The sequence below is a fragment of the Nerophis ophidion genome, linkage group LG22 (assembly GCF_033978795.1).
Source record: "Nerophis ophidion isolate RoL-2023_Sa linkage group LG22, RoL_Noph_v1.0, whole genome shotgun sequence".
In the NCBI taxonomy this organism is placed as follows: Eukaryota; Metazoa; Chordata; class Actinopteri; order Syngnathiformes; family Syngnathidae; genus Nerophis; species Nerophis ophidion.
The window spans coordinates 13,871,678-13,892,424 of NC_084632.1; positions in this window are offsets into that span (position 1 = coordinate 13,871,678).

A 20,747-nucleotide genomic window follows, 5' to 3' on the forward strand; every position below is an offset into this window, starting at 1 on the left:
AAACACAAAAAATGTAAATCTATATAAAGTAATTAAATTCTTAATAGTTATGCAATTTTGATGCATGTGTTTAATTCTAAAAAATGCATTCTAAACAATGCAAACGGGTGCTTTTTATTATGCAAATTATTGTGCAAATCACTATGCAAACTATGCAAACTTCTGATTAATCAGGATTAATCTAAATATCAAAGTGTGATTCATTTGAATGAATTGAAACTCTTTGCTATTCAAAATCAGTCCATTAAAACTTTGTGCAAGTGATTAAACACAAAAAATGTAAATCTATGTAAATGAAATTCTTAATAGTTATATAATTGTGATGCATGTGTCTAATTAAAAAAAATGCATTCTAAACAATGCAAACGGGTGCTTTTTATTATGCAAATTATTGTGCAAATCACAATGCAAATTATGCAAACCTGTGATTAATCCGGATTAATCTCAATTCCAAAGTTTGATTCATCCTGATTTTAAAAATCACTCATTTGAATGAATTGAAACTCCTTGCTATTCCAAATCAGTCCATTTAAAACTTTATGCAAATGATTAAACACAAAAATTGAAAATCTATATAAAGTAATTAAATTCTTAACAGTAATATAACTGTGAATGTAAAAAACAACAAAAAAACTTACTACCTTACTTTATTTTATTATGTTTTACATTTATAATTGTAATATTTTGTGATGTAATAAATGATGAGGATGCAAAATATGATTATGTTTTTCTAGTTTGGAGTTAAATTACCTCTTTTTCGATCGCTGTGTATTACTTTTTATCATTATTGTTAATTTCATTCTTATATCAATATATAATATGATTTTTATTGTTCTTTAACAAGGCAGGGAAGTGGACAGCTTGGCCACTTATCGCTATTTCCAATATTTAACCTTTGACCTTTCTCGCTCCTTACAACCAGTACACACTTTTGTATTTTATGTCATTCTTTTGTTTTGTTTGCATGGCTCAAAATAAACCATTCATTCATTCATTCATTCATTCAACTTGCGGTCATCAATGATCCCAAGCCATCATTTCGCAACGTCGGCGTTGTCGTCCCTAATTGATTTGAGGATCCGCGTGTCCCGTTAATAATTCAGAGTGACGTAGATTAAGAATTTAACCGCCCATCGTCATTAGAGTCATCAAAATGTAATAAAGGAGTCAGCTACATTTGCACTTAATTTAATCAAACTGACTTTTATGCCCTCCTTTTTTTTTTTTTCTCCCAGACCGTATGTGCTGAGTGAATTTTTTTTTTATATAGTCTTTTAAGTCTAGTCACTGAAATCATCTGATGGACTAGTGCCTGATAAAATACAGTTACTTATTAGGGAAAATGTTACCAAAAAAATTGCATGGAAAGTTATGTTGTGTCCTGTTTAAAAGGCTGCAGCGCCCCCTGTTGGCTACATCAGAAAAGGCCTGGTTGGAATTGGCTTCATTTAACAAAAAGTCATGGTTTTGTAATGGACACCACCAGCAGGAAACAGCTTCTCTTTTTTTTTTTTCCTTTTTTATTATGAACTTGTATGAAGTGAGCATTTTTATTATTTGGGATCTGAGCTCTGTGGTTTCTCTAAAGAGGCTCAGGACATTTATCAGCGTAATGAAGCCGAGCTAATCTCAAATGTCATCGATTAATGCCTCTTTGGAGCCTCCTTTTATATATATATATATATATATATATATATTTTTTTTTTTTTTTTTTTACAAGATGTTTTAAATGCATTAAAGTGCAGCAGAAAAAAACAATATCCAGTACAAATAGTGGACAAAAATGTTCCTTTTTTTTTTCTTTACCTCAACGGTTGAATCCCGAGTGTTCCACTCATGAAAATTCCCTTTGAGGATGATGAGGATGACGATGAGCACACTTCTTGCTGGCAGCTGCAAAGCAACAAAGCAAGCTTAAGTGCACCTGATGTCTTTTTACCCATTCTCCCCATTTTGGGGAAATCCGGAAAAAGCTCACTGTCGTCATTTGTCACGCACATACAGTCGTGGTCGAAAGTTTACATACACTTGTAAAGAACATAATGTCATGGCAAATACGGTGGAACCTTGGTTTTTGTTTGACTGGGACCAAAAAGTACAAAACTGTAGTCATTATTTCCTCATATCTGAAAATCTAGAATGTACGCAAAACATAAACATCTGTATTTGGAGTTAAAATATGGAAAATTTTGAACCCAGGGTTGTGAAGTGAGGTGAATCATAATTATATAGCGATTTTCTCTAGTGACTCAAAGCACTTTACCTAACACAACATAAACACAACAGAACAAATACCCAGAACCCCTTGCAGCACTAACTCTTTCAGGACGCTACAATATAGTAGTGGTAGTAGTAGAGTATTATATTTATATAGCGCTTTTCTCTAGTGACTCAAAGCGCTTTACATAGTGACACCCAATATCTAAGTTACATTTAAACCAGTGTGGGTGTCACTGGGAGCAGGTGGGTAAAGTGTCTTGCCCAAGGACACAACGGCAGTAACTAGGATGGCAGAAGTGGGAATCGAACCTGCAACCCTCAAGTTGCTGGCACGGTCGCTCTACCAACCGAGCTATACCGCCCCGGGGTTCAAATAATGTCCAACAATAGCTCAATTTAAAAAGAAATCCAAAGTTTATAGTAGTTTTAATATACACAAAAATGAGGGTTTCTAACCATCACAAAGTGTTTATAATATTATTATATTCATTATTTGGGCATTTTACTCACTTAGTACCTAGTACAGTCGTGGTCGAAAGTTTACATACACTTGTAAAGAACATAATGTCATGGCCAATACGGTGGAACCTCGGTTTTTGTTTGACTGAGACCAAAAAGTACAAAACTGTAGTCATTTTTTTCTCATATCTGAAAATCCAGAATGTACGCAAAACATAAACATCTGTATTTGGAGTTAAAATATGGAACAGTTTGAACGCGGGGTTGTGAAGTGAGGTGAATTATATTTATATAGCGCTTTTCTCTAGTGACTCAAAGCACTTAACACAACATAAACACAACAGAAAAAATACCCAGAATCATTTGCAGCACTAACTCTTTCAGGACGCTACAATATAGTAGTGGTAGTAGTAGTGAAATATATTTATATAGCACTTTTCGCTAGAGACTCAAAGCACTTTACATAGAGAAACCCAATATCTAAGTTACATTTAAACCAGTGTGGGTGGCACTGGGAGCAGGTGGGTAAAGTGTCTTGCCCAAGGACACAACGGCAGTAACTAGGATGGCACAAGCAGGAATCGAACCTGCAACCCTCAAGTTGCTGGCACGGTCGCTCTACCAACCGAGCTATACCGCCCCGGGGTTCAAATAATTTCGAACAATAGCTCAATTTAAAAAGAAATCCAAAGTTTATAGTAGTTTTAATATACACAAAAATGAGGGTTTCTAACCATCACAAAGTGTTTATAATATTATTATATTCATTATTTGGGCATTTTACTCCCTTAGTACCTAGTACAGTCGTGGTCGAAAGTTTACATACACTTGTAAAGAACATAATGTCATGGCAAATACGGTGGAACCTCGGTTTTTGTTTGACTGAGACCAAAAAGTACAAAACTGTAGTCATTTTTTTCTCATATCTGAAAATCCAGAATGTACGCAAAACATAAACATCTGTATTTGGAGTTAAAATATGGAACAGTTTGAACGCGGGGTTGTGAAGTGAGGTGAATTATATTTATATAGCGCTTTTCTCTAGTGACTCAAAGCACTTTACTTAAGACAACATAAACACAACAGAACAAATACCCAGAACCCCTTGCAGCACTAACTCTTCCGGGACGCTACAATATAGTAGTGGTAGTAGTAGTGAATTATATTTATATAGCACTTTTCTCTAGTGACTCAAGGCATTTTACATAGAGAAACCCAATATCTAAGTTACATATAAACCAGTGTGGGTGGCACTGGGAGCAGGTGGGTAAAGTGTCTTGCCCAAGGACACAACGGCAGAGACCAGGATGGCGGAAGCGGGGATCGAACCTGGAACCCTTGATTAGCTGGCACGGCCGCTCTACCAACCAAGCTATACAACCCCGGGGTTCAAATAATGTCCAACAATAGCTCAATTTAAAAATAAATCCAAAGTTTATAGTAGTTTTAATATACACAAAAATGAGGGTTTCTAACCATCACAAAGTGTTTATAATATTATTATATTCATTATTTGGGCATTTTACTCACTTAGTACCTAGTACAGTCTTGGTCAAAAGTTGACATACACTTGTAAAGAACATAATGTCATGGCAAATATGGTGGAACCTCGGTTTTTGTTTGACTGGGACCAAAAAGTACAAAACTGTAGTCATTTTTTCCTCATATCTGAAAATCCAGAATGTACGCAAATCATAAACATTTGTATTTGGAGTTAAACTATGGAACAGTTTGAACGCGGGGTTGTGAAGTGAGGTGAATTTTATTTATATAGCGCTTTTCTCGAGTGACTCAAAACTCTTTACGCAAAACAACATAAAAAAAATACCCAGAAACCGTTGCAGCACTAACTCTTCTGGGACGCTACAATATAGTAGTGGTAGTAGTAGTGAAATATATTTATATAGCACTTTTCGCTAGAGACTCAAAGCACTTTACATAGTGAAACCCAATATCTAAGTTCCATTTAAACCCGTGTGGATGGCACTGAGAGCAGGTGGGTAAAGTGTCTTGCCCAAGGACACAACGGCAGAGACTAGGATGGCGGAAGCGGGGATCAAACCTGGAACCCTTGATTAGCTGGAACGGTAGCTCTACGAACCAAGCTATACAGCCCCGGGGTTCAAATAATAATTGAATAGCTCAATTTAAAAAGAAATCCAAAGTATATGGTTAAGATCCGTACTCCGAACTTCCCATATTATGGTTTATTGTTCCATTTTTGTATCACCCTGTTTGACGTCTTTATTTCCTGTTTAGTCTGTCACCATGGTAGCTCATTAGTTCACCTGCGCCTTGTTATCTACGCACACCTGTTTTCTTCTAATCACCTCCCTTATTTAAACTCGCCCCTTTTCGTTATTCATTCTCGGATCCTAATGTGCCTACGTGCTACAGTGACGACTCCCATCCTTCTATCGTGTGTATTTTCTCGCTAGCTCTCATGCTATGCCACTTGTTTATTCCAGTTTTCATACTGATGATTTGTTTTCTCGTTTGTGCCCCCGAGCCAAGTTTTAGTTTCCTAGCGTTATCCTAGCTTTCACGCTAGCGTCTTTTGTTTGCCTTCTCTTTACACCAGTGTTTTTGTTCCTAGCCTTTTATTATTTACCTTTGCTGTTTTCCACTTCGACGCATCCTTGGAAAAACAACACCGGCATTACCATGCCGAAGAAGAGTCTTCACATATATAGTAGTTTTAATATACACAAACATGAGGGTTTCTAAACATCACAAAGTGTTTATAATATTATTATATTCATTATTTGGGCATTTTACTCACTTAGTACCTAGTACAGTCGTGGTCAAAAGTTTACATAATGTCATGGCTGTCTTGAGTTTTCCAATAATTTATAAAACTGTTATTTTTTGTGATTGAGTGATTGGATCACTCGTTGGGTCATAAAAATCATTCATAAAGTTTGGTTCTTTTATGAATTTATTATGGGTCTACTGAAAATCTGAGCAAATCTGCTGGGTCAAAAGTAAACATACGGCAATGTTAATATTTGCTTACATGTCCTTTGGCAAGTTTCACTGCAATTTGGTGCTTTTGTTAGCCATCCCTGCGATGAGGTGGCGACTTGTCCAGGGTGTACTCCGCCTTCCGCCCGATTGTAGCTGAGATAGGCACCAGCGCCCCCCAGCAACCCCAAAAGGGAATAGGCGGTAGAAAATGGATGGATGGATGGTAGCCAGCCACAAGCTTCTGGTTGAATTCTTGACCACTCCTCTTGACAAAATTGGTGCAGTTCAGTTAAAAATGTGTTGCTTTTCTGACATGGACTTGTTTTTTCTTACTCTTTTTCAGACATGTTATAAAGAAAAATGATAATATGTGATGTATCATATTGAAATTGTATACATGTTCGAAATAAACTTCAAGCAGCCAACCATGTTAGTACATTAATGTACGACTATGTAGGGATGAAAAGTGCGCAAACAAATCGAGTCTTTTGAAAGGCTCTTTTTAATGAACCTTGAGAATCGATTCGCAGTTGCAAGCCATAAGTTTGGGAGCCGTTCTATGTGCACATGCAGATATAGCATCACTTGATTGGCAGCTGGACTAGAAAATGAGTCAGTCAAAGGAAACGTAGCATGATTTGTTTGTTAGTTGTTTTTTTGTTTTATTTAATTAAATGTATTTTTACTTTATTATATCTATTTTATATTTTCCGTTGTTTTTTTAATCGTTTTTATTTTTATTTTTTTATTTAATCTTTTTATTTGGTTTCCCTTTTCTGGTTCCTTCTACTAAAGTAGTGTAAGTGTAGACTTACTGTAAACACAAAAAGCAACAAATCCCATTTCTACCTTTAAGCTCCATTCCATAATTGAATGCCATTTGATGATATTCTAAATGCACTAAAGGAGCGTTAAGTTACTTTTCAACCTTCATAACCAAAGAAACGAAAAGTTTATTTTGAGGAGACAAAAAAAGAAAAGGGGAGGCTACACCAGGTAAAAGGACAATCAAGGATCAACAATGGCCCAGCTTTCACTGGCTGGCGTGAGCTTTAAGATGCTGCCTTGCTGAATATTTAAATTTCCCCTTGGAGATTAATGAAGTATTTCTGATTCTGATTGGCTGTGTTTCTGCTGGACAAGTAAGTGATTTTTAATGGCCAAATCAAAATGCTAATGCCAATGTTAGCTACCTGAAATCTACGTGATAGCAATAAATAGCCACAATTTTGATATTTCGCAGTTCCACACTACTTATTTGGAAAAAAAAACCCTCTTCAACCCGTGTTTCTTTGCTTCAGACCTGATCCTTTATTGGTAGTAGCCTCATGTTTGTAGCGCAATCCAAGATCATTTCTTGATAGTGTCTGCTATTTAACATCAGCATAACCATTAGAGACGTAATATTTGTGACAATATTACAGCGGACATCATGTCAGATTATGTGCTATTTTCCTGAGGGAACTCTCATGAAGAAATCAATAAAGTACTATCTATCTATCCATCCATATAGTCCTAATAGGAAATACAGTCTTTCTTCTGGCAAAACACTACCGCTTTAGTCCACTGGCGCCGCCAAAATCAACCAAAACTGAAAGTTTTTAAGCGGGGCTTTCATTTTTTCAAATTAAAAGTTTCCCTAGGGTACATTTCTCCGGTTTTATTAAGAATAATTGTTGTACATTCTCGGGCAGCAGGTTGTGGTTTGCTTTGTGCATACTTTTAGCGGTTCAGAAATACACTAAATCAATGAATTTCAATATTTTTGATTCAATAAATAAAATGGTTCGAAGTGCAAAATAAGCAGCCAGACAATCGCACGGTGATTTAGTTTAATGTTTACATGGGTGCTCTTCCCGGTGCAACAACGGCTGAGGATTGAACTCGTGCCTTCTGACACATTTTTCACTGAAATAAATGGGAAAGTCTGCCACATAAACCTTTTACTGTTGACAGAGTAAATACAAAAGGGCCGGGAAATAATTTTGCTGAAAAATTATATACAGTAGTAGTCATTCATTGCTTTTCCTTAAGATATTGTAACGGCTTTTGTTAAAATGTTCTGTAAATAAATTCTATTTCCTTGAGGCGCTTACTTGCATTTTCAGTTTTCAGGACATAATTCTTTGATGTTTTCCTTGGTCTACCAGAAGGCTTGCCTTTTTAGATCCTTCCCATGTTGTTGGTACTCAGTTCAGATTTTAGACACAGCTGACTGTGAACAATCAACATCTTTGGCAACTTTGCGTGATGATTGAAAAAAGTTTGTTCATCCTCGTGTTTTGTTTCAACTGAAATCTCTCGCGTTGGAGCCATGATTCATGTCCATCCACACGGTGCAAGAGCTCTCCAAGGTGTGAACACTTCTTTTTAGCTGCAGACTAATAAAACAGAGTTTCATTGTACTTGTTGCAATGACAGTAAAGAGCTATCCTATCATAGACTAATAAACAGATTTAATCTGATTCGGGTGTTGGCTTTAAAAATGAAAATTTACATGGTGATTCCGTATTTTCTTAGAATTGAGTGACTAGATGTTTTTTTAAACTTCGTTTGATATGAACAATTAAACTTTTACTGACGACCACACAGCTTTATTTTTTGTGATCCTTAAGACCAGAGATGCTGTGGAGGTCTTGCTCCTCAGGGTTCCTTGGATCACCAAAGACGGACATGACAGCTTCGGTCATATTTACGAACAATACTTTATTTTTCTATAAATGTTCCTTTGTACTTTTCAGAAAATGTCTGTCGTGTCTGTGAAACTCGCCAGTGAGCACACAAATGTTTTTTCTTCAGTTTCTGTTCTCGCTCGTGCTCGGTTGCCAACTCTCTACCCTCAACGACCATCAAAAAGTCTGCGGGCTATAGAGTGTTTTCCGTTCGGGCTCCAGTACTCTGGAATGCCCTCCCGGTAACAGTTGGAGATGCTACCTCAGTAGAAGCATTTAAGTCTCACCTTAAAACTCATCTGTATACTCTAGCCTTTAAATAGACCTCCTTTTTAGACCAGTTGATCTGCCGCTTCTTTTCTTTCTCCTATGTCCCCCCCTCCCTTGTGGAGGGGGTCCGGTCCGATGACCATGGATGAAGTACTGGCTGTCCAGAGTCGGGACCCAGGATGGACCGCTCGCCTGTATCGGTTGGGGACATCTCTATGCTGCTGATCCGCCTCCGCTTGAGATGGTCTCCTGTGGACGGGACTCTCGCTGCTATCTTGGATCTGCTTGAACTGAACTCTCGCGGCTGTGTTGGAGCCACTATGGATTGGACTTTCACAGTATCATGTTAGACCCGCTCGACATCCATTGCTTTCGGTCCCCTAGAGGGGGGGGGGGGTTGCCCACATCTGAGGTCCTCTCCAAGGTTTCTCATAGTCAGCATTGTCACTGGCGTCCCACTGGATGTGAGTTTTCCTTGCCCTTTTGTGGGTTCTCCCGAGGATGTTGTAGTCGTAATGATTTGTGCAGTCCTTTGAGACATTTGTGATTTGGGGCTATATAAATAAACATTGATTGATTGATTGATTCTAATAATAATAATAATGATAGATTATATTTGTAAAAAGCACTTTACGTTGAGCAAACAACCTCAAAGTGCCACAGTGTAAAAAATTGTAATAATAAAAATAAATAAACTATAAAACTAGAAACAGCCCAAAAGCTACAACCAGCACGCATGTCTATAGAAAGGTTTTTTTAAAAAAGATAGGTTTTTAAGCTTTTTTTAAAAGCATCCACAGTCTGAGGTGCCCTCAGGTGGTCAGGGAGTGCGTTCCACAGACTGGGAGCAGCGGAGCATAAAGCCCGGTCTCCCATTGTTCGAAGCTTTGTCCATGGAGGTTGGAGGAGGTTAGCCTGTATGGAGCTGAGGTGTCGTGTGGAGGATTTGGGGGGTGAGCAGTTCCTTGAGGTAGAGGGGGGCATTTCCATGGAGGCACTGGTGAGTTAGTAGGGAGATTTTGAATTCAATCCTGAATGGAACAGGAAGCCAGTGAAGGGATTTGAGAGTTGGTGTGATGTGGTCATGTTTCCGCACTCTCATCAGGATCCTCGCAGCACTGTTTTGTATGCACTGCAGCTTCTGGATGTTCTTCCTGGGGATCCTGACAAGAAGTGCGTTGCAGTAGTCGAGCCTTCTCCTTCCAGACTGCTGCCTTTAACAGAGCGACAGGTGATCAGACAAACACTCTCAGCTGTGTCATATACGCCCCTGTCGCTAATCTCGAAGCCGTTCCTGGCACATCCCACTTTGCTGCAGGTCCGCAGGCCACTCCCCCCACAGATGCCTTTTGAAATGGTTACATTTTTTTTTTGTACACTATTGAATAACTGAATGAAAATCCTCCAAGTTTCATCACCTTTGCCAGGGATTGAATACTCTCTCCTGTGAGGAACTGGCTGGTCAGAGGAGATGCATCAGTTCAGTCAAAATGTAATTGGCACAAGGGCATAAAAGTGTATAAAAGTTGTTGCTGTAGTACTGAAGATAAGATTAGATTGTTCCATTATTGCTTTTCTCCTTGTATTTGTCGAGTAAGCATGTGGATGTTGTCTCAGAAAAAAAATGCAAATATAAATATTTGTATAAAAGCATCGTCACACATTGAACGAAATGCACCAACGCCCGGTCGCTGCTCCTCCATGCTGAAAAGGCAGATTCAAAGCCTTGATAGCAGCATGCGTCTGATTGTATATCAGTCGGCAAAGATTGAATAAAAATATTGTCGTAAGAAAAGGGACAGAAGAAACAAGGTATCTGTAAACAGAGTTTGCCTCAGTTCAAGGTTTCGAGAAATTCAAAAAGTTGCATGCCGCACAGAAACATTGAACTAATTATCGCAAAGCTCTTGATGAGAGTTCATTGCATAGAAGTCTAGAATGAAAGAGTATATAAGAGAATTGACAGAGTGTGTGTACCTTCAGTGCTGAAAGATGAGCAGAGGCAGTTTGGAGTGTTTTCTTTAGCTTGCTTTCCATCTTTATGTCCTCACTGTCCACTGTGTCCAGGTACGTAAAAATGTTTTCCGTGCCATTTGCTGTTTGATGCTAATTAGCGGCCTGAAAGCGGGTGACCCCACCGTAGAAATAGCCTGCATGTCTTCTAGCACATACGCTGCAATGTCTATATCGATGTTGTCCTGGCTAGCTCCGTTAAAATCCTCAGGTGAAGTGTGTCTCTCTTTACTAGCTTTGTCGAAGCATGTTGCTTTCGTAGCTGTTCCAGCAGATTTGAATTACTGTTTTGGGCAGTAGTTGGGATCGTTGATCCAAGACACAACTTAAATTGACCTAAAATTTTATTTTCTTTGTGCTCGACAAAAGAAAAGTAGTGAGAATATCTCCATGTTAAGAAACTCGACTTTGGCTCCGGAATGATGTCCTTAATCTCGTTATATGCAAATATATCGACAATAAAGTCCATTCTATTCTTGTTAGTAAACACAGACCCCCCCCCCCCACACACACACACACACATCACACCTCTTCTGCAGTTGTCCAATAAAACACACTCAGCTCTTCTCAGTTTCTAGCCGATACTACATAAAAAAGGACGTAAAATACCGCATTAACGCATCATGTAGTAACGGTAACTGAGTTACTGAATATAAAAAATAGTTACCGACGAAAATTTTGTAATGCGTTAGTCCCAACACTGGTTTTGGATAGTGGGTTCAAAAGTTGTATCGGGGCGCCCCTACTTATTTTTACACTTTTACAACAAATTTAAAGGCCAACTGAAATGAGATTTTCTTATTTAAACGGGGATAGCAGGTCCATTCTATGTGTCATACTTGATCTTTTCGCCATATTGCCATATTTTTGCTGAAAGGATTTAGTAGAAAACATCGACGATAAAGTTCGCAACTTTTGGTCGCTAATAAAAAAAACCTTGCCTTTACCGGAAGTAGCAGACGATGTGTAGGGCTCCTCACATTGTTTATAACAGGGGTGTCAAACAAACGGCCCGGGGGCCGGATCAAGCCCGCGAACAGGTTTGATCCGGCCCACGGGATGAGTTTGCGAAGCATAAAAATGAGCCAACATTTTTGAATGAAAGAAACTGCTGTTCTACATGTGTCCACTAGATGTCACAATAGCAATTATTTGTATTTGTAGATTATGTAACATATATTAAAAAAACCAAATAACTACACGATGTTAGTGTACCAGTTGAGGAAAATGAGCAAACTGCATAAAAAACATCCTGTAATTCGATTTTGATATTTGTTGATCTTGATAAATTGAAAATGAACACCAATGACTTGACTTATGAAAATCATCACATAATTTATTCAGAAAGTATAAATAACGACAAAGATAGAATATTAGTAACCGCAACATGTAAGTGTAAAAAAAAAAAAAAACAATTTTATGATTTGTACATTTACAGAATGTGCTAGTTCTATTTTTAAACAAAAAAAACAATCTGAAGTTGTCTTTATTTTGAAATTATCGTGCCGTGATTTTATTAGCCCGGCCCACTTGGGAGTATATTTTTCTCCATGTGGCCCCCCCATCTAAAATGAGTTTGACACCCCTGGTTTATAATGTGAGCCTCCAGCAGCAAGACAATTTCCCCATTAATTTGAGCGAGGATTAAAGATTTGTGGATGACGAAATTTGGAGTGAAGGACTTGAAAAAAAAAAGGAAAAAATTTAATTAAAAAAAGCAATTGCAGTGAGAGCGGTTCAGATGTTTTTAGACACATTTACTAGGATGATTCTGGGAAACCCTTATCTGCCTATTGTGTTGCTAATGTTTTAGTGAGTTACATAGTACCTCATAGTCGGAGGGGTGTGGCCACGAGTGTGTTGAGGGAAGTGTCGAGGGAAGTCATGCAGCTGCAGGAGGACGCTGGCTCCGCTAATCTCCGGTAAGAGGCGACTTATTAACACAATTTTCTCACCGAAAACTGCCGGTTGACATGTAGTCGGGATCCATGTTCGCTTAACCGCGCTGATCCATCGTAAAGCTTCACCTCCGGGAATTTTAAAGGGGAACATTATCACCAAACCTATGCAAGCGTCAATATATACCTTGATGTTGCAGAAAAAAGACCATGTATTTTTTTAACCGATTTCCGAACTCTAAATGGGTGAATTTTGGCAAATTAAATGCCTTTATGTTTACCGGTCTTTTAGCGATGACGTCAGAACGTGACGTCACCGAGGTAACACACCTGCCGTATTCATTTTCACATTACAAACACCGGTTCTCAGTTCTGTTATTTTTCGTTTTTTCGACTATTTTTTGGAACCTTGGAGACATCATGCCTTGTGGGTGTGTTGTCGGAGGGTGTAACAACACTAACAGGGAGGGATTCAAGTTGCACCACTGGCAAAAAATCTGCCGCCAGACCCCCATTGAATGTACCAAAGTGTCTTCAAATTTGACCGGCGATGCTAAGACAGACATGGCACAGAGATGTATGGATAACCTGAAGATATTTGCAACGATTAAGTCAACGAAATCACAAAGGTGAGTTTTGTCGATGTTGTTGACTTATGTGCTAATCAGACATATTTGGTCACGGCATGACTGCCAGCTAATCGATGCTAACATGCTACGCTAATCGATGCTAACATGCTATTTACGCTAGCTGTACATTTTAAACTAGATACCCACATTTAATGCGAAACAAACACTTACCAATCGACATATTTAAGTTGCTCCAGTGTCACAAGATGCGAAAGTCCTGATCGTTTGGTCCGCACATTTTACCGGCGATGCTAATAAGGCAGCCATGCTATGGGCCACTTCATTAGGTACACCCACGCTATGGCCGAATAGCGTCAATAGCTATTCGCTCAATGGCTTCAATTTCTTCTTCAATTTCGTTTTCGCTATCTGCCTCCATACTCCGACCATCTGTTTCAATACATGCGTAATCTGTTGAATCACTTAAGCCGCTGAAATCCGAGTCTGAATCCGAGCTAATGTCGCTATATCTTGCTGTGGTAACCGCCATGTTGTTTGTATTGGCAGCACTGTATGACGTCACAGGGAAATGGATAGTGGTTTCGAAGATAGCGAAAATACGGCACTTTAAAAGGTTTATTTAAGGATATTCCGGGACTGGTAAAATTTTGAAAAAAAATTCAAAAAATACAACAAGCCATTGGGAACTGAATTTTATTGTTTTTAACCCTTTTGAAATGGTGATAATGTTCCCCTTTAAACAAGGAAACAACGTGTGTTTGCGTGGCTAAAGGCTAAAAGCTTCCCACCTCCATCTTTCTACTTTGACTTCTCCTTTATTAATTGAACAAATTGCAAAAGATTCAGCAACACAGATGTCCAGAATACTGTGTAATTGCGCGATGAAAAGAGACGACTTTTAGCCGCAAGTGATACTGCGCTATTATGTCCCCTCCAAGCAATAATGTCACAAACACGCGTCATCATTCCGCGACGTTTTCAACAGGAAACTCCGCGGGAAATTTAAAATTGTAATTTAGTAAACTAAAACGGCCGTATTGGCATGTGTTGCAATGTTAATATTTCATCATTGATATATAAACTATCAGACTGCGTGGTCGGTAGTAGTGGGTTTCAGTAGGCCTTTAAGTGTATATTATTTCCTATGTGGATACTTTTCGAATAACTTGACTGACGCTATAAAAATACGATTGACTCAACCGGTCCTCACTTAATGTTCATGATGAATGGACAAGAATGTCCCAGAGGAAGCAAAATGGGGACCGACGCCATATGCTCTTCCATTTTTCACCTCCTGTTGATGTAACAACCACGAGCCTTCATACTTTTGTCCATACAGAGAATATAGGGTTACACACAAAAAAAAAAAACCCTACGTTGTGTATAGTCTATCATAAAAGCTTTAGTCAACCTAAAGTGAAGTGTGTGCATTCATAAAATGTCAAGCAAATTGCTAAATTGAGCAAATAAAAGCCCAGATTACATCTATTGCAGCCATATCGAGAGGAACGGTGGATTTGGAATGTAAACTACGCCATATGGAATGCATTTGGAGAGATTAGGCTCTCTTATGCGACACAGGTGTATGGAGGTACGGCGAGGCGAGTACATGCGGGGAAAATCTCATGAGTGCAGATCTGAATGTGAAGATACAGTCTCAGCAATAAAGCCTTCAAAAGGTGTAATTTCTGATTGTATCTGAGTGTAGAATTCTTCAAAAAGAATGTAGTGAGGTACCATGTAAGTCACACTGAGTCATACCTGCAGTGGGTAGCGATAGTGTCTAAAGCAGGGGTCGGGAACCTTTTTGGCTGACAGAGCCGAGAATCCAAATATTTTAAAATGTATTTCCGTAAGAGCCATATAACATTTTTTTCAACACTGAACAACTAAATGTGTGAATTTTTCAGTAAGACCAACATTTCTAGAGTATAATAGGTCTCTTATTCTTTGTAATAACATTGTTATTATGAAGCTAACTGTGGAGGGGGCGTGGCCTGGGGGCTTGCAGCGAAGTGGGGTGTTGCCATGATCGGCCTCGAAATCAGCGACATATGCGTAGATGGCCCACCTTTGCCTTGTTATCTAATCACCTGTCACTCTGTTCTAAGCAGCAGCCAGGAGGAGAGACGGGGTTGGGGCTGGAGCCAGAGCACGAGCGAGAACGAAAGAGGAAAAGACAATTGCTAGGAAGCAACTGAGAGACTTATTGAAAAATAAAACAATATTGTAACCCTGAAACAGGCTCTCATGTCGGTGCTTGGTGGTCTGAAGAACCCCCAGGAGGGTAAGCCCCACACTAACCAATAATAAATACATAACTTCTTACCATTAACGCAACTTCTTGAACAAGGTGCGGTAGAAAACGGATGGATGGATTCAAAATGCTGTTACGACTGGTTGGCATAGTGATGCCAAATTGGTCCCTTCGTGGATGCGTCGACATGAACACAGCAACGGTTAGTTTAAATTATTTATTAAACTTAACAAAAGAAGACTATGAACAAAAACACTGGAGCTAACAGACAAAAATAAACCAAGGGCGCTAGCATGAAAGCTAGGAATAGAAAATACAAAAACTATACTTGGCACGAAGGACACAAAAGAGTAAACAAAAACATTCAGCATGAAAGCTGGAATATCAAGTGGCTTAGCGTAAGAGCTAGCGAGAAAATACATACGGGTAGTAGACAGTCGTGAATGTTGCTCGAAGGCAAATTAGAGTCCCAGAAAGAATAATGAAAAGGAACGGGCTTAAATAGGGGAGTAATCAAAAAGTGACAGGTGTGCAGAAACCGTGATTAGCAGGTGGGATCAATGAGCAACCATGGTGACTGACTAAACAGGAAGTAAGAGTGTAGAACAACAGAGTGATACAACAACTGGAAGTATAAACCATATGTGGTGATCCAAGTAGCGGATCGCAACAAATGCATGAGAATTTTTAATATTTTGAGCGTTATTTTTAACACTGTGATTACAAGTGGAATTATTCATTACTTATCGTGTTATGCAATGTCAGCTCAGATTTATCCGAGAGCCAGATGTAGTCATCAAAAGAGCCATAGGTTCCCTACCCCTGGTCTAAAGCATGGGTGTCAAACTCTGGCCCACCGTGTAATTTCACTTGGCCCTTGAGGCAATATCAAATTAACATTAGTTTTGGCCCGCCGCTGTAACACCGCATTCACCGCTAACACTCTTACTTGCCAACCCTCCCGATTTTCCTGGGAGACTCCCCAAGTTCAGTGCCCCTCCCGAATTTCATCCGGGACAACAATAATTGGGGTGGGCTTTAAAGGCACTGCCTTTGGCGTTCTCTACAACCTGTCTCCACGTCCGCTTTTCCTCCATACAAACAGCGTGCCGGCCCAGTCACATAATATATGCGGCTTATACACACACATAAGTCAATACAAGGCATACTTGGTCAACAGCCATACAGGTCACACTGAGGGTGGCCGTATAAACAACTTTAACACTGTTACAAATATGCGCCACCCTGTGAACCCACACCAAACAAGAATGACACATTTCTGGAGAACATCCGCACCGTAACACAACATAAACACAACAGAACAAATACCCAGAACGCCTTGCAGCACTAACTCTTCCGGGACGCTACAATATACACCCCCCGCTATCACCAAACCCCGTCCACCTCAACCCCACCGCCGAAAAGAGGCATTTAATTTTTATTTCAATTGTATTTGATATGTCATCGATATTTTTTTATTATTATTATTATTTGAAACTCGATTTTGCATGTCACTATAAAGTTATATAAGCCTTGCTTGTTCAATATTCAATGCAAAACTTGTTTGGGTCCCTATTAAAAGGTTAATTTGTTCAACCTCGGCCCGCGGCTTTGTTTGGTTTTAAATTTTGGCCCACTCCGTATTTGAGTTTGACACCCCTGGTCTAAAGCATACACACATTCGTACAACCTCCACTTGAGAGACATTAATGTTTAAAATCTACTATAAAAATGCATGCTAACCAAGTCATTGTGTAAAAGTTATTTTTGTAATACTCAAGTAAGATCATTAGATGTAAGAGTAATTCATAACTGAGTTCAAAGCGTTTGCAGCATTTGTCAACTTCAAGAGGAAAACTATATAAAATATTTTGTTTCGTATTTTTGGCATACAAAAAAATGTCTTTTATATCATCTAAGACGGGGGTCGGCAACCCGCGGCTCTTTACCGCCGCCCTAGTGGCTCTCTGGAGCTTTTTCAAAAATGTATGAAAATTGGAAAAAAATCAGGGGAAAAAAAACATTTTTTTGTGTTAATATGGCTTCTGCAGAAAACATGACACAAACCTCCCTAATTGTTATAAAGCACACTGTTTATATTAAACATGCTCCACCGATTCGAGTATTTGGCGAGCGCCGTTTTGTCCTACTGATTTTGGCCGTCCTTGAACTCACCGTGCCTTGTTTACATGCACGACTTTCTCCGACTTTCTAAGACGTGTTTTATGCCACTTCTTTTTCTGTCTCATTTTGTCCACTAAACTTCTAACGTTGTGCATGAATGCACAAAGGTGAGTTTTGTTGGTGTTATTGTCTTGTGTGGAGTGCTAATCAGACATATTTGGTCCCTGCATGACTGCAAGCTAATCGATGCTAATATACTATTTAGGCCAGCTAAATGTACATATTGCATCATTATGCCTCATTTGTAGCTATATTTGAGCTCATTTAGTTTCCTTTAAGTCCTCTTAATTCAATTTATATCTCATGACATACATTCTGTATGTAATATGGCTTTTAATTTTTTGCGGCTCCAGACAGATTTGTTTTTGTATTTTTGGTCCAATATGGCTCTTTCAATATTCTGGGTTGCCGACCCCTGATGTAAGACAATTAAAGCCAAGCACACAATAGCACAAAAGCTAGACATACGTATTAAGTATTTTTTATTTAAAAAAAAAAACACATTTATCAATATAAACAAGCATCAATAATTGTAGATCCATATCAACTACATTTACAAAGTTTTCACGGCAGAAGCATACTAGAAAGTATCCAGTAACAAACGTGTCCGCACGATTTAACTTACAGTGTAATTAGCTTAGTTTAACAAACTAATGGGTTTTGCCAAAAAGAAATTACCCCTCCACTTCACCCTAAAGTGAGCATAAGTTCAGTCCAGACTGTTAATAATAAATAGGTTCATGTTTTCATATGAAAAGTAGGGTGTATAAGAACTGAGTTTTGACTAGATACACTATTTTTCCAAAATTATTTGGCCACCTGCCTTGACTCACATATAAACTTCAAGTGCCATCCCATTCCTAACCCATAGGGTTCAATGTGATTTCGGTCCACCTTTTGCTGCTATTACAGCTTCAACTCTTCTGGGAAGGCTGTCCACAAGGTTGCGGAGTGTGTTTATAGGAATTTTCCACCATTCTTCCAAAAGCGCATTGGTGAGGTCACACACCGATGTTGGTCAAGAAGGCCTGGCTCTTAGTCGCCGTTCTAATTCATCCCAAAGGTGTTCCATCAGGTTCAGGTTAGGACTCTGTGCAGGCCAGTCAAGCTAATCCACACCGGACTCTGTCATCCATGTCTTTATGGAACTCACTTTGTGCATTGGTGCACAGTCATGTTGGAAGAGGAAAGGGCACACTCCAAAGTGTTCCATCAAGATTGGGAGCATGGAATTGTTCAAAATGTTTTGGTATCCTGGAGCTTTCAAAGTTCCTTTCACAGAAAATAGGAGGCCAAGCCCAACTCCTGAAAAAGAACCCCACACCATAATTCCTCCTCCAACAAATTTCACACTCGGCACAATGCGGTCCGAAATGTACCGTTCTCCTGGCAACCTCCAAACCCAGACTTGGTCATCAGATTGCCAGATGGAAAAGCGTTTGTTGCACAATTGGCATCCTACAACAGGTCCACGCTGGAAAACACTGAGCTCCTGAGAGCGGCCTGTTCTTTCACAAATGTTTATAAAACAGTCTCCATGCCTAAGTGCTTAATTGTATATACCTGTGACCGGGCAAAGTGATGAGGAAACCTGATTCTGATCATCTGGATGGGTGGGCAAATACTGCGGGGTGTATAAGGACCGGCCTCAAAGCCAGCGGCACGTGAGTGGATTGCCTAGCTGGGACTGGTTATCCAATCACCTGTTGCCCTTATTAGCAGCAGCCGGAGCGAGACATGTTGTTGGAGATGGACACAGAAAGCATGAACAGAGACATGCCGGACTGAAAAGTCTTAGATATATATTGCTCGAAAGCACACCATACTTGTGTATGAGAAAGAAAAGACTTGCTCCAACCTGTCTACCGGGCTCAAGAAAGATCTGTCGGCACCAGGAGAACCCTCCCACACTCAGAGACTTCCACAAGTGTATTTCTTTTTTAAGTCTCACGGGTGCAGAAAAACATCCATCCATTAATTGTCTCCCGTTTGTCTTTTTTCATGTTTTTTTATCCAAATATGACATACTGAATGCGTTATTTTTCTACTAATGTGAAGCCCACGTTGATAATGTGCAATTATGATGTATGTATGTCAAATCAATATGTTAATTATGAATTACGCTCAGTGGTGAATTACCACCTTCAGACCTTTAACAGATGAATAAAGCCCTCTAATGGGGAGCCATTATAAATCAAGCAAAGTGGGTGTTTACAAAGCAAAGTGAAGAGGAGTGGAGAGGGCCCTTAAGGGGCTGAAAAGAGAAAGTGAAAGCAGGATGGCAATGAAGCGTGGGAACTAAGAAGAGATCCTCGAAATAAAAATTAAAAATAAATCTCGTGTGATGCATCTACAGCTGTGGTTGTGCTGGCACTACATGGCATAACATAACCACCAACTGGGGTTCAGAAATATTGTGTACACATAGGTTAGAGGTTATTATCAATAGTGGTCATTTTTCACAAAGGTAGAGAAAATAATCTAACCTGACCCTAACCTAACCCTAACCTAACCTAACCCTAACCCTAGCCACTACTAATTTACGAGGGGAAATAAGATGTTCTGCACAATCCCATTCAACATCAGACAAACATTACAGGGAGACAGAAAAAAGGATCGCTGACGGGTCTGACAACTTACGGCGCCCGTTTACAAAAAAAAGGTGAGAAACAGGTAAATGTTGGGGAACGGGAAGAGTAAAAAAAATATTCAGACAAAGACTGGATTCCAGGGAGGGAGTCCAGACTGAAGCCAAGGAAAAAAAGACTCGTAGCCCTAGCACACATAAACAAGTTACATAGAATCAACAAAACTTGCAACAGTGGTAAGAGAGCTGGAGCTAGAGAGGCCAGCTTCTGCTGTAGGGATTCAAGCGTCGAGAGTGTTGAATAGGGGGTGTGTGAGTGGCGTATATTTATTGTAGATGCATGTATGTGTGTGAGCCTGCAGCGTGTCTCTGTTCCACGGCTTTGGTGTTATTGCAGCCGCCAGTCAGTCAGTCAGTCCAAAGTCAACAACAACAGGTGTGTGTCCACGAGAGACAAGAACGGAGTTTGTTGTGTATTCGCCGCACTGTCCTCCGGGAGAGTCTCGAAGCCAGGAAAACAATCCAAGTTAAGAATGTTTTGTATGCGATTGAAAATAAAATTTGCTTTTCACTCTAAAGTGTCTATAACTGGTCCTTAAATTCATCCTGCAGGGCAGACAGTCCGAGGGT